The sequence below is a fragment of the Oncorhynchus mykiss genome, chromosome 17, assembly GCF_057628025.1.
Source record: "Oncorhynchus mykiss isolate SJ-2025 chromosome 17, ASM5762802v1, whole genome shotgun sequence".
NCBI classification, from domain to species: domain Eukaryota; kingdom Metazoa; phylum Chordata; class Actinopteri; order Salmoniformes; family Salmonidae; genus Oncorhynchus; species Oncorhynchus mykiss.
Window position 1 is genome coordinate 24,422,487 of NC_143038.1, and position 12,053 is coordinate 24,434,539.

A 12,053-nucleotide genomic window follows, 5' to 3' on the forward strand; every position below is an offset into this window, starting at 1 on the left:
CGCCTTAAAAACGTCTACATGTACAAAAAAAAATGTCATTGCCAGAGTAATCTAATCAATTTCATTTGTCAATTTAGCTAAAATAGGCATATCACCTCAATACAAAAATTATTAGGCTAGTTGATATTTCAGCCAGCCACCATTACTGTGTAGATATGCCTATTTCTCACATCAATACAGACACAAGGGCTTCTTTGTTGGAGGTAGCCCTATTCAGAAATAAGGGATAGTCAAGGTCTCTAGTGGCACATTCAAAACAACTCGGAAATCGTCAATCTCTGACTTCCGACTTCTGTGCGTTCAAGACAACAGGGAACTCGGAAAAAAACGAACTCAGACTGGGATTTCATTTTTTGGAACGGTCATCCAACGGTCATCCAGAAACTCTGGAAACTCTGGCATCTTTCTCTGACCTGAAAATCACTGATATCATGATTTGACCTCGTCCCCCCCTACCGCAAAATACCAAAAAGATAGAATCGTATGTGTCTATGCATAGACCAAACAGTTTAACAGATAAATACTTTTTAATTAATTTCAGTGCAGTTGCATTCTTATGCATAACTTTAGCCTAAACAGAACCGAAAACACGTCGCACTCAGCAAAGAAATCTGCATGCTCATTGAAAATACACTACCTGCATAATGGGGCTTGTGCCAGATCCTCCAGCAATGCAATATTTGCCATTTTGGACAAGTCACAATGCCTCAGTGTTGCCTTTTATATTATTTAACTGGTTTAACTAAATTGCCTCCAACATTACATTCCACTCTTTCTAATTAACTTTATTCAATTAGGCTTAAATGGTTTCATGTTTATGTATTCGATAGCATCCTAAGAAAACTATTAGTAGCTTAAGTGTCTATAAAAGAAAAATTAACTATTATTATATTAACTTTTTTCGTCATAGTTTATGATTTGGGTCCGGTATGTCAATCCTTTCTCCATTTGGTGGATGGCATTTCATTAGCAGTTTGACTTTTCTACCACATGGTCAGAGGTCCGCTTAAATTTTTACACACATTCTCAAGTATAAGTACAAATGGATATATCCCACTTTGCTTAGAAATGATCGCACGCATGGTTTACGAACATTTCTATTTGTATGCAACGTTAATAAATGAGGGCCCTGACTTTTCCCCACGTCATATTTGTTACCGATCAGGCTAATGTATTCCTGTTAATGTTACTTGCCATCTTCTGCTTTTTATGAATAAATAGACATTGGGGTAAAAAAAAATGTATATTTTAATGACCCCCCTCCACACATTGTTACTTACCTTGCTGATCCCAAAGTCATCCAATTTCCACTCCATTCATATGCAAATACATTTGATTCATACACTGGCTTGTCTGTCTGGGATGTTTTCACTTTAAACAGGCCTTCCCTTATCTACGCAGAAATAATATTATGATTTTATTTTTTACAAATCATAGCTACAACAATGAATAATATTGAGCTAACAAATAATAAATAAATTACAATTTACAATAATAAACACCTCATGAAACACCTGTGAATACCAAGCTGGCAATATTTTAAATTTAAATAAAAAATATGTATATTTTTTTGGTACGTGTGTCCGTTTACTTTCACAGATTTGTTTTGCACACTCACATGGCAATCAGACTGAAATACTGAATTCTGGCGTGTGGAATGGAGAGGGGGTGGGTGCTGTGTGGATGGGAGATTCAGCCTGTCACTTGTTTTCAACAGGCAGTCAGTCTAGGAAGGGGGACTCGAAGAGGGAAACTGCAAAGTCCAGGCGCTGCTGCTCTCTTTGTTCTGAGTGTTTGCAGTGCTAGTGTTTTTAGCTTATCTGTGCATCTCACATTATGTGCCCAGTAAGATCATTTTCTTGCTCTTTCTCAGCAGATAATGACCACATGACAATAAGAGTAGCTGATGCAATGAAAAGTTGGAGGGTGGTTGGTAAAGGAGGATCAGGTGGATCCATGTCTGGGTTTTAGGCAGAACCCCTAGGTCCTGGAGAACAGGAGCAGAGTGAAGGGAACAGGGTAGGAGACAGACGTTAACAAGCAAACACACAGGTTGCAGGTTTATCAGGTACTGTATGTAAAAATACAGTTATTGAATGATTTAATTTAAATGTTTGATTAAATATGCAATAATGTTAAAAGGATACCTGTCTGTAATTTTTTATGTCAGTGGGCTTGATGTGGGAGGTAAGGGATGGTCCCTGGAAAAGATAGAGAAACTCCAGGGTGGTGTCATGACCCCCATGACCCCCATACACCTTAACAGTACCTACCTGGAAGTGGCGGTTACTTAACGTGACCCAGTGGTTAGCCTTGAGATGGACTATTTGGAGAAACCCCTGGGCCAGTTTTGGTACTTCTGACAGTATGGCGATACCACCCAATGAGAAGGCAAATGCAAATAGTTATCATCTGAGATTTGTATATTTACCTTAACGGATGGGGACCCCAGCTAGAAGCGAAAGAGCAGCAAGGTTTCCCAGGTCTCGCCTTCCTTTTGTCCTTCTTCCAAGCCAAGTCATTTGCCCGGATGTCGAAGCACTTGGTCCCCTTGATTCTCATCTGGTGGCTTTCCTTCTGTTTCTCCTGTGCCTTGTCCATGTACAGTCTCACCTTGATTGATAATAGAAATAAATGCAATTATATTTTCACATTATTAAATATACATCTCTTGGAAGGCCAGAAAATAAATAACTGGGGACAATAATTTTTACCTGGTCAAAAATCTCCACATCCTTCTCATCCCATGCCTGAAGGTGGTCCTCGAAGGTGTTCTGATCTGGTTTGACACATCTATCACATCAGGTGGAGTTTCAGTGACCTCAAAGTACGTTGTACAAAAATAGCAATAGAAAAAAATCACTAGCGCTAAGTCAATCACACAATTTTTATACTACAGTATATGCAATAATTGTATATACAATTGCATTGTCTACCTCAGTAAACAGCTGTGGCTCCTGTCCGTACATCAGGCGATAGGGTGAGAACTCTGGAGGCCTGGACGCTACCGTTGTGTGCAACGATAATTACCTTCAGATTGTCTTCCCACCATTCCCACCATCCAAAGTCCATCCATGGCAGTCCATCCAAACCTGGAGTCACCATACAGCTACACATGATATATTGTACTCAAATGTCAATTTCAAAAACAAACGCTAAATTATTGAAGGCCTATGCAAAATAATGCTACAACCATTACATTATTAACCGCTGACATTCTCTGACACCAACTAGCCTAGAGCTAACCAACACTTAGCCAAGCTCAATTTGGTTAGCATCAAGCTAGCAAACTGTTAAACTCTTATTCTTGTACTAATATTCACATATTTACATAATACCTAAAGTAAACTGAGCCTTTGTTAATAGAAAATAAAACTTTGGTGAAAAAAAAGTACAGAAAGTTCAGACGCCATCTTAATCCTTTCTCTTACATGTGAACCATTAGCAACTTCGCAAACCCCATTACTTTACAATGGGAAAAATACCAACCAGTTTTTCACTCTGTGAAAACTCCCTTCAATTGCCTTCAAACATCACCAAACTCATGGTCTGTCTAATTAACCATGTTACCTCAATATTTTGAGTCACATGGCACTTTTGCACATTATATACCTGAATTAATAGAGTAAAATGATGAGATGGAGAAATGTTCATTTTCAGTAATAGTCATTCTCCAAGATTGAAGAAGAAATCTCCAAGATCTCACTAACTCACTCCATTGGCATCACAGCTCCCCCTAGCGGTAGTAATCACATACATAACATTTAAATACCTGGGAGGCCTTTTCTTTACAGAAAACCACAGAACCACCACTGCAATATAGGCCTACACTCAGAAGGTGCTATCTACAAACTAAAATGAATCTTCCACCGTCCCCATAGGAGAACCCTTTATTGGTTACAGGTAGAACCCCTTCCACAGAGGGTTCTACATGGAACCAAAAAGACTTCTCCCTGGAACCAAAAAGTGTTCTCCTTTGGTGACAGCCACAGAACCATGTTGGAACCCCTTTCTCAAAGAGTGTACTCGAAAAGTTTAACCTGTTAAGTTTACACCATTTAATTCTGTACTCAAACATCTGCCTGGTATTCGAGATAACACGCAACATAGCACCATCACCTTTGAAGGTTTTTGTCAACCTCTGCTCAGACTTAAATAGCAGTGTTCCAAGAACCTCCACCAGGGGTGACTGTAGTATCCTCAAAGGAATAAAAAGGAGACGAGGGCACCCCCACTCATTTTAGATCCCATGGGGTCTTTATTTTCATACTGTATGCTCTCACTCTCATCACTATCTACTTTGCCCTTTTCTCGTGTCTTTTCTTGGAACGCCATCCATACACAACACACACTACTTGTTTACATTTCTCACATTTTAGGCTTCCAGCTTTGACCTTGGATGGATCATGTTGCAATGAGATGGGCACAGAGGTATGCATGTACAGTCCTTTTCAGTGTGCTGGCAAATTAATTGAACAGGAGAAGAGGATGTGGTTGCTTGTAGAGGGAGAGCTGTGTGGGTGGTGGGTAGAACAGCTACAGTGACGCTGATTGGTTGCTCTGGCTCATCACTTCTTGGCTAAAAGAAAGATAGATTTAGAAATTAGTTCGATCTTGCTCAAACAGTTCAACAGCTGAAAAGCCTTCATTAACATACTCCCAGAGATAGCAAGACATTCAATATTCACTGAATGAAGTAGCCTACCCATCCCCATTTACAATTTCATTCATCAATTAAATAAGTTATACCATAGCACATTCAATGACATTACTATTGTAGATTATATACTACTCCAGTATCTTTATTTATTTTTTATTTTACCTTTATTTAACTATGCAAGCTCAGTTAAGAACAAAAAACAGTGGGTTAACTGCCTTGTTCAGGGGCAGAAAAACAGATTTTTACCTTGTCAGCTCGGGGATTCAACACTCTAACCACTAGGCTACTTGCCGCCCCTACCTTGTGCAATACCATAATCATTGAATGAAGTAGCGTACCCATCCACATTTCTAATTTAATTAATAATTCAGATGAATAATACAAGCACATAGTTACATTATTTTAGAATAGGCTACTCTTGTATCCACACTATATTAGGACACTGTTATGATTTCATTGGTCTTGTCAGGCATGATTTTAAGGTCTTCGATTGAAGTTGTGTATCGTACCTTGTTCCCATCTTCAGTGAAAAGTAGTTATACATCCCCCATTCAATATAGTTTGAGTGTGAATGTGTAGGCCTAGTGACAATTGAAAAATAAACCCATAGCTTCAGCACACAATGACTTGTAAGGATAGTGTATTACAATGTAAAATATGTAAATATCCTATTGCACCACGTCTGTATATGTCTTATGTAGCAAAGTTTGAAATAGTGTTTTTTACATTAGATAAAAGTAGAGACTCAGAGCTATAAAATTGTATATCATACAGTACAGTTGAGGAACAATGAGAACATAATTTTGCTTTGAAAGCTGGAGAGAGCTTCTTTGTCTATACCCATCCATTGTTCACACCTCATAAGGATGGGACCCCTTTTAACAAATTTAAATTGCCTAAAATGACATACTCAAATCTAACTGCCTGTAGCTAGGACCTGAAGCAAGGATATGCATATTCTTGATACCATTTGAAAGGAAACACTTTGAAGTTTGTGGAAATGTGAAATCAATGTAGGAGAATATAACACATTAGATCTGGTAAAAGATAATACACATATTGTTTTTCCCATCGTCTTTAAAATGCAAGAGAAAGGCCATAACATCACATAGTAGATTAGGTGCAATTTAGATGTTGGCTACCAGAACAGCAGTGTGTGTGCAAAGTTTCAGACTGATCCAGTGAAGCATTACATTACTGCACAACATTTTGAATCAGGTCTACCCAAATGTGCCGAATTGGTCAATTGATACATTTCCAAGAACATAACTACAGAGAACATACAAAAATCTTTTGGTAATAAAAAATGTACATTTACGCACTCCCAGGGTGTGGGGCCATAAAAGAAGGGGCTTCAAACTGTAGAACCCAGTTCCTACATTTGAATACAAAAATTGATTTTATCAAACAAAACTAGGCCACTTTTTATCTCGGAGACCCTCAGGATGACAAATCAGAGCAAGATTACTGAATGTAAGAACATTATTTACCTTTAGAGGTGAACGTATCAAACCAATTAGCGTGATAAAAGTTTGTTGTTGTGCACTCTCCTCAAACAATAGCATGGTCTTTTTTCACTGTAATAGCTACTGCAAATTGGACAGTACAGTTAGATTAACAAGAATTTAAGCTTTCTGCACATTTAAGACATGTCTGTCCTGGGATTTTGTCCTGGAAAATAGGCTGTTACTTACGTCATTCTAGTCAGCAACAACCGTCCCGGTATAGGGACAGCGATCATATAGAGGTTTAAGCTTTAGCCCAACCCATCTCTTTAATAAATATTTTTCAAGCTAGGGCCTATTTTTCTCCACTTCCTGTCTGACTCACATGCCCAAAGTAAACTGCCTGTTACTCAGGCCCAGAAGCCAGGATATGCATATACAGTGGGGCAAAAAAGTATTTAGTCAGCCACCAATTGTGCAAGTTCTCCCACTTAAAAAGATGAGAGAGGCCTGTAATTTTCATCATAGGTACACTTCAACTATGACAGACAAAATGAGGGAAAAAAATCCAGAAAATCACATTGTAGGATTTTTTATGAATTTATTTGCAAATTATGGTGGAAAATAAGTATTTGGTCAATAACAAAAGTTTCTCAATACTTTGTTATATACCCTTTGTTGGCAATGACAGAGGTCAAACGTTTTCTGTAACTCTTCACAAGGTTTTCACACACTGTTGCTGGTATTTTGGCCCACTCCTCTATGCAAATCTCCTCTAGAGCAGTGATGTTTTGGGGCTGTTGCTGGGCAACACGGACTTTCAACTCCCTCCAAAGATTTTCTATGGGGTTGAGATCTGGAGACTGGCTAGGCCACTCCAGGACCTTGAAATGCCACGTTTCATCTTCAATGCCTTTGCTGATGGAAGGAGGTTTTCACTCAAAATCTCACGATACATGGCCCCATTCATTCTTTCCTTTACACGGATCAGTCGTCCTGGTCCCTTTGCAGAAAAACAGCCCCAAAGCATTATGTTTTCATCCCCATGCTTCACAGTAGGTATGGTGTTCTTTGGAATCTTTGTCCTCCAAACACGACAAGTTGAGATTTTACCAAAAAGTTATATTTTGGTTTAATCTGACCGTATGACATTCTCCCAATCTTCTTCTGGATCATCCAAATGCTTTCTAGCAAACTTCAGACGGGCCTGGACATGTACTGGCTTAAGCAGGGGGACACGTCTGGCACTGCAGGATTTGAGTCCCTGACGGCGTAGTGTGTTACTGATGGTAGGCTTTGTTACTTTGGTCCCAGATCTCTGCAGGTCATTCACTAGGTCCCCCCGTGTGGTTCTGAGATTTTTGATCACCGTTCTTGTGATCATTTTGACCCCACGGGGTGAGATAAGGCGTGGAGCCCCAGATCGATGGAGATTATCAGTGGTCTTGTATGTCTTCCATTTCCTAATAATTGCTTCCACAGTTGATTTCTTCAAACCAAGCTGCTTACCTATTGCAGATTCAGTCTTCCCAGCCTGGTGCAGGTCTACAATTTTGTTTCTGGTGTCATTTGACAGCTCTTTGGTCTTGGCCATAGTAGAGTTTGGAGTGTGACTGTTTGAGGTTGTGGACAGGTGTCTTTTATACTGATAATAAGTTCAAACAGGTGTCTTTTATACTGATAATAAGTTCAAACAGGTGCCATTAATACAGGTAACGAGTGGAGGACAGAGGAGCCTCTTAAAGAAGAAGTTACAGGTCTGTGAGAGCCAGAAATCTTGCTTGTTTGTAGGTGACCAAATACTTATTTTCCACCATAATTTGCCAATAAATTCATTAACAATCCTACAATGTGATTTTCTGGATTTTTTTTTCTCATTTTGTCTTTCATAGTTGAAGTACCTATGATGAAAAGTACAGGCCTCTCATCTTTTAAGTGGGAGAACTTGCACAATTGGTGGCTGACTAAATACTTTTTTGCCCCACTGTATACACACACACACACACACAGACATAGGCTATGGTCGTTCTCATACAAACAAACAGACCCTCACTCACAATCTTTATATTTTGCAAAAAAAATGTAAAAACAATCACAAATAATATGTTATATTAATTTCAAACAATGACATTAGCATGAGAGCAACTTACCAGTCCAAAACAATGTCCTCTCCATTAAAAAAATATGCCTCAGTTTCAGAGTCTTCAAAATGGAGTCTTCAAAAAACAGATCTGTCTCACTTTCACAATGAATTTCCTCTAAAATTGTTTCTACATTTGTATATCTAGTCTTAGAATTAGCTTTCCTTGACTTATTCGCCATGATGTTGGATAAATAAACAGCTGAAGATGCAAGTCACCGAAATACTGTTGTGCGTAATAAGCTTTGCTCCTTCACGGTTGAATTGGCAATGGCGAAAGAACGGTCTTTACGCCAGCGTTCAATGGAAAGGTTTGTCTTACAACAAAGAATCATGGGATATTGCCGTTTACCTCTGCTCATTGGCTATCCACCCAGCTAGATTTCAAGATGATCAGTGGCCATTGGGTTAAAATACAGTCAATCAACGAGACAGTGGTCATATAATTGGTGCACAATGGGTTCGTCACTTGTTGTCTTCCAATCGTTTGGATTAGCAAGATTCTAGGCTTTCGAACCATGTGAGACACTTGTATTTTCATGAATGTTTAATATGACTATTTATGTAGCGATCACCGTATGTTGTCGAATTTAATCCCGCTAACGGGTTCGGTGCGCAGAGAGGTTAACTTGCTAGCTTGTTTGTTAACTTACTTCCAGACACAAATGAGAGAACAGCTCACTGAACATTACTCGCCCTAGCTGAACTGGTTAGGCTGTTATGTTAACCAGAGCGTTGGTGACTGCCACTGTGCTGTCAGATTGTCCGTTCGAAAATTCAGAGCATTTCGCTCTCAACGTTCTGACCATAACAGCAGTCAAGCACCCAAGCTACCTGGCTAACATTGGCTAGCTACTTCCAGACCCGAATGAGAAAACACCCCACTCTGACCATTTTACTCGCCCTAGCAGAGCTAGTTAGGCTGACACACTCAGATGAGAGTCTTTTGTTAAGACATGTAGCTAGCTAAACAATGAACCATAATCCCAGCTCATGACGTTACTACGCTACATGAATCTGCAGGGAGCTAACCAATCAGGTTCAATGTTAGCTAGCTAACATTAGGCTATAACTAGTCAAGCAAATGGCTCTGAGATACCGAATAATAAGATCATACACGTAATGTTAGCTAGCGGGCCACTTTCTGTCAAAATTTTAAACATGTAATATCTGAAAGTCTAGCGAGTTACATTATCTTACCTATATACATCATGGATGGCCGCGTCTCCTGTCGGATGCCATGGTTGCCCTTAGTTTGAAGATGTAATCCGGAGACAGGCTTTTTTTCTCCATCTCCTTAGCCAGCATACTCAAATTTCATTGATTTCAAAACTCGGTCCTCCAGAATGTGGAGAGCATACACGTAACGTTAGCGAGCTAACAGTACACTCAAACTTGACATTAGGCTTATCCAGTTTTACTATGTGATACATAAAAAAGCTGTTTTAGATAGGATTACCTAGACACACAGACCAGCTCAAATAGATAAATGGGTGCTATTTGGCAGACCAATCCAAACTCACCTCTGGGCATGTCCAGCCCACTCATTATTTCAGACAATCATGGCTAACGGGAAGGTTGCTGACTTTTTCTGTGGCTAAACCAACTAGGCTAATTTTGATTTAAAAAAAACATATGTTCTAACAGCTCTCTGTGAAGTAGTGACCTGTGACATATTCCTAGTTTCCTGAAACTGGCCACATATTTTATTTTACAATTTAATTAACCCATGAAATAAATAATACTAGCACATCAAATTGCATTATTATTGTACACCAGCCTATTCCCCTATCGACACATTAAATAGTATTGCCTAAGTGCTTTCGACAATACGTTATCAACTCGTTTTCAATAAAAAGTAATTATTTTCATATTAACCAAATTTGCCTTATCAACACAGTAGGCCTATATTTCCTATCGATATCACAACTTAAATATAGCCTACTTACTACTCAATCGGATCAGGGAGATCTTGATAGTTTCCTTAGAGTCGTTGAAAATAATTATCTGGGGCAGACACTCTCGAAAATCGCTTCTGTCGCTTGTAAAAAAACAAAACAAAATGAATGTCTGTGTCGCCGCCGAGCTCTCAAATAATCTCTCACTCTATGAACAGTCACTGCAATCCAGATTCCTTAGGATGTCTCTACCCTGAACCCTAAACTATAACCCCTAACTAACACTAAACTTAACCATTTTACATGTATAGTTGATTGAGGGAGGGATATCCCAACAATCCTGAATAGCACGGACCCCCTGGGAACACCTATGAACTCCTCTATTTGACTGAAAGCCATGGACACAACTCTTATTGGTTGTCTGATGTAGGTTACTGGGAACTGGTAACAACAGAGTCTGTGATTGGCTATACAGCGAGATAAGATAACATACCATGCGATGTTAGACAGATAACCTATAGATTGGACATAATCTTTTCTAGGCAATTAGGGATAACAGGATAGCAATAACAGGAAATACACAAGCCATAGGCTACACTATAGCTCAAGGTGGCTACTTCGGAATGTCGGCGTGCACGGGAAAAACTGTAAATTTGTAACATTTATGGTTGAGATTTAATTAATATAAACTATGCATGTTCGTTGCACATGCCAAGTCAGTCAGAAGTTCAATGGACAGCCACGTGGTAGTATGGTTGACTAGGCTTAATTCTGGCACATATCACCCCCATAGTGCAGGTAAACGTTTTTAATGTCATTACTGTCAGCTCCACAACCAGCTGAAGCGATGCGCTCCCTTTCAACCACCAATTTCATGGCACCGTTTGTTTGCGCATGGCCAGTTGCTCTCTAGGTCTTTCGGTCCCCCTCGAAACAACCGGCATCTTTGCACTGCACTACAACATCTTATCACTGGAGCGTCAACGCTTGGGGGTAGGTCCATTTTTGTGTTTAATATTGATATATCAATAGAGTAGGCTGTCTTTTTTTGGATAGGATGTTTATAATATTATTGTAGTGTATGCGGTTCTTGTTGAATAGTCCTCTTTAATTGATTGATACTTAGATATAGATAGGCGATATACTACCGGTCAACATACCTAATTTAATCCAATACATAGGCGACGTTTTTGTGATGGGAATCAAGGTCATGCCAGGGTTGATTTTGCGCTGTTTTTAAAGACGATTAAACCCCTATCATGGGCAGAAATAGAAGGTATTTCATGAAATGTAAATCATATAAAAATGTGTCAGTCGCCCACTGTTATTGGTATATGTCGCATATATTGTCACAGACCCTTATCAAACTGTTAGATAATCTGCTAATTGTAGGCTGAACTGATAATGAAAAGTCTGTTCTTGTTAACATATCAACGTTTTTTGAAGCCTTGACTTTCTCCACCCAGTTTAATGATAATCAGAGCAGCTGTGTTACCAGTCGCACTACATGGTCTTCCTTCTAGGTTAGAGGGTGGGAGGGATGCATTCATTCCCATAAATAGCCTACAATCAGTGACTTGAGTGAAGTGTTTTTAAGATGCATAATGTCAGTATAAGGATAGCCTCTAGATGAATCTGAGAACATATTTTGGTAAGACTTTTAATAACACTGCTAGTTTAACTCCAAGCACAGAAATTATTTTGCTTAGAATTAATCATGCAAACACTTTGTGGCACAGAGTCAGTGAGATTCAAAGCTATTTCATGTCCTCTATCCATGGAATTAATCCACTGAGACAGCAGGATGTCATTTTAGTCTATTAACCCGGACCCCATTTCAAAGGGAAAAAAGTGCTCATTAAAATCAGGTGTGGCTAATTAATGGGCGTGGCCAGCACACCTGAACACAC

The 12,053-nt window shown here is 39.2% G+C and overlaps 1 protein-coding gene across 2 annotated transcripts in view; it reads left to right on the forward strand.

The window, feature by feature from the left end:
• The first annotated feature begins 10,697 nt into the window (after nt 1-10,697).
• Nucleotides 10,698-12,053, forward strand: part of tmem74b (transmembrane protein 74B) — a 36,185-nt gene continuing 34,829 nt past the window's right edge. For both annotated transcript variants that reach the window (XR_002469199.3, XM_021568374.3), the window contains exon 1: nt 10,698-11,136. The gene's annotated coding sequence lies outside the window, so the exon portion shown is untranslated. The remainder of the gene's footprint in view (nt 11,137-12,053) is intronic.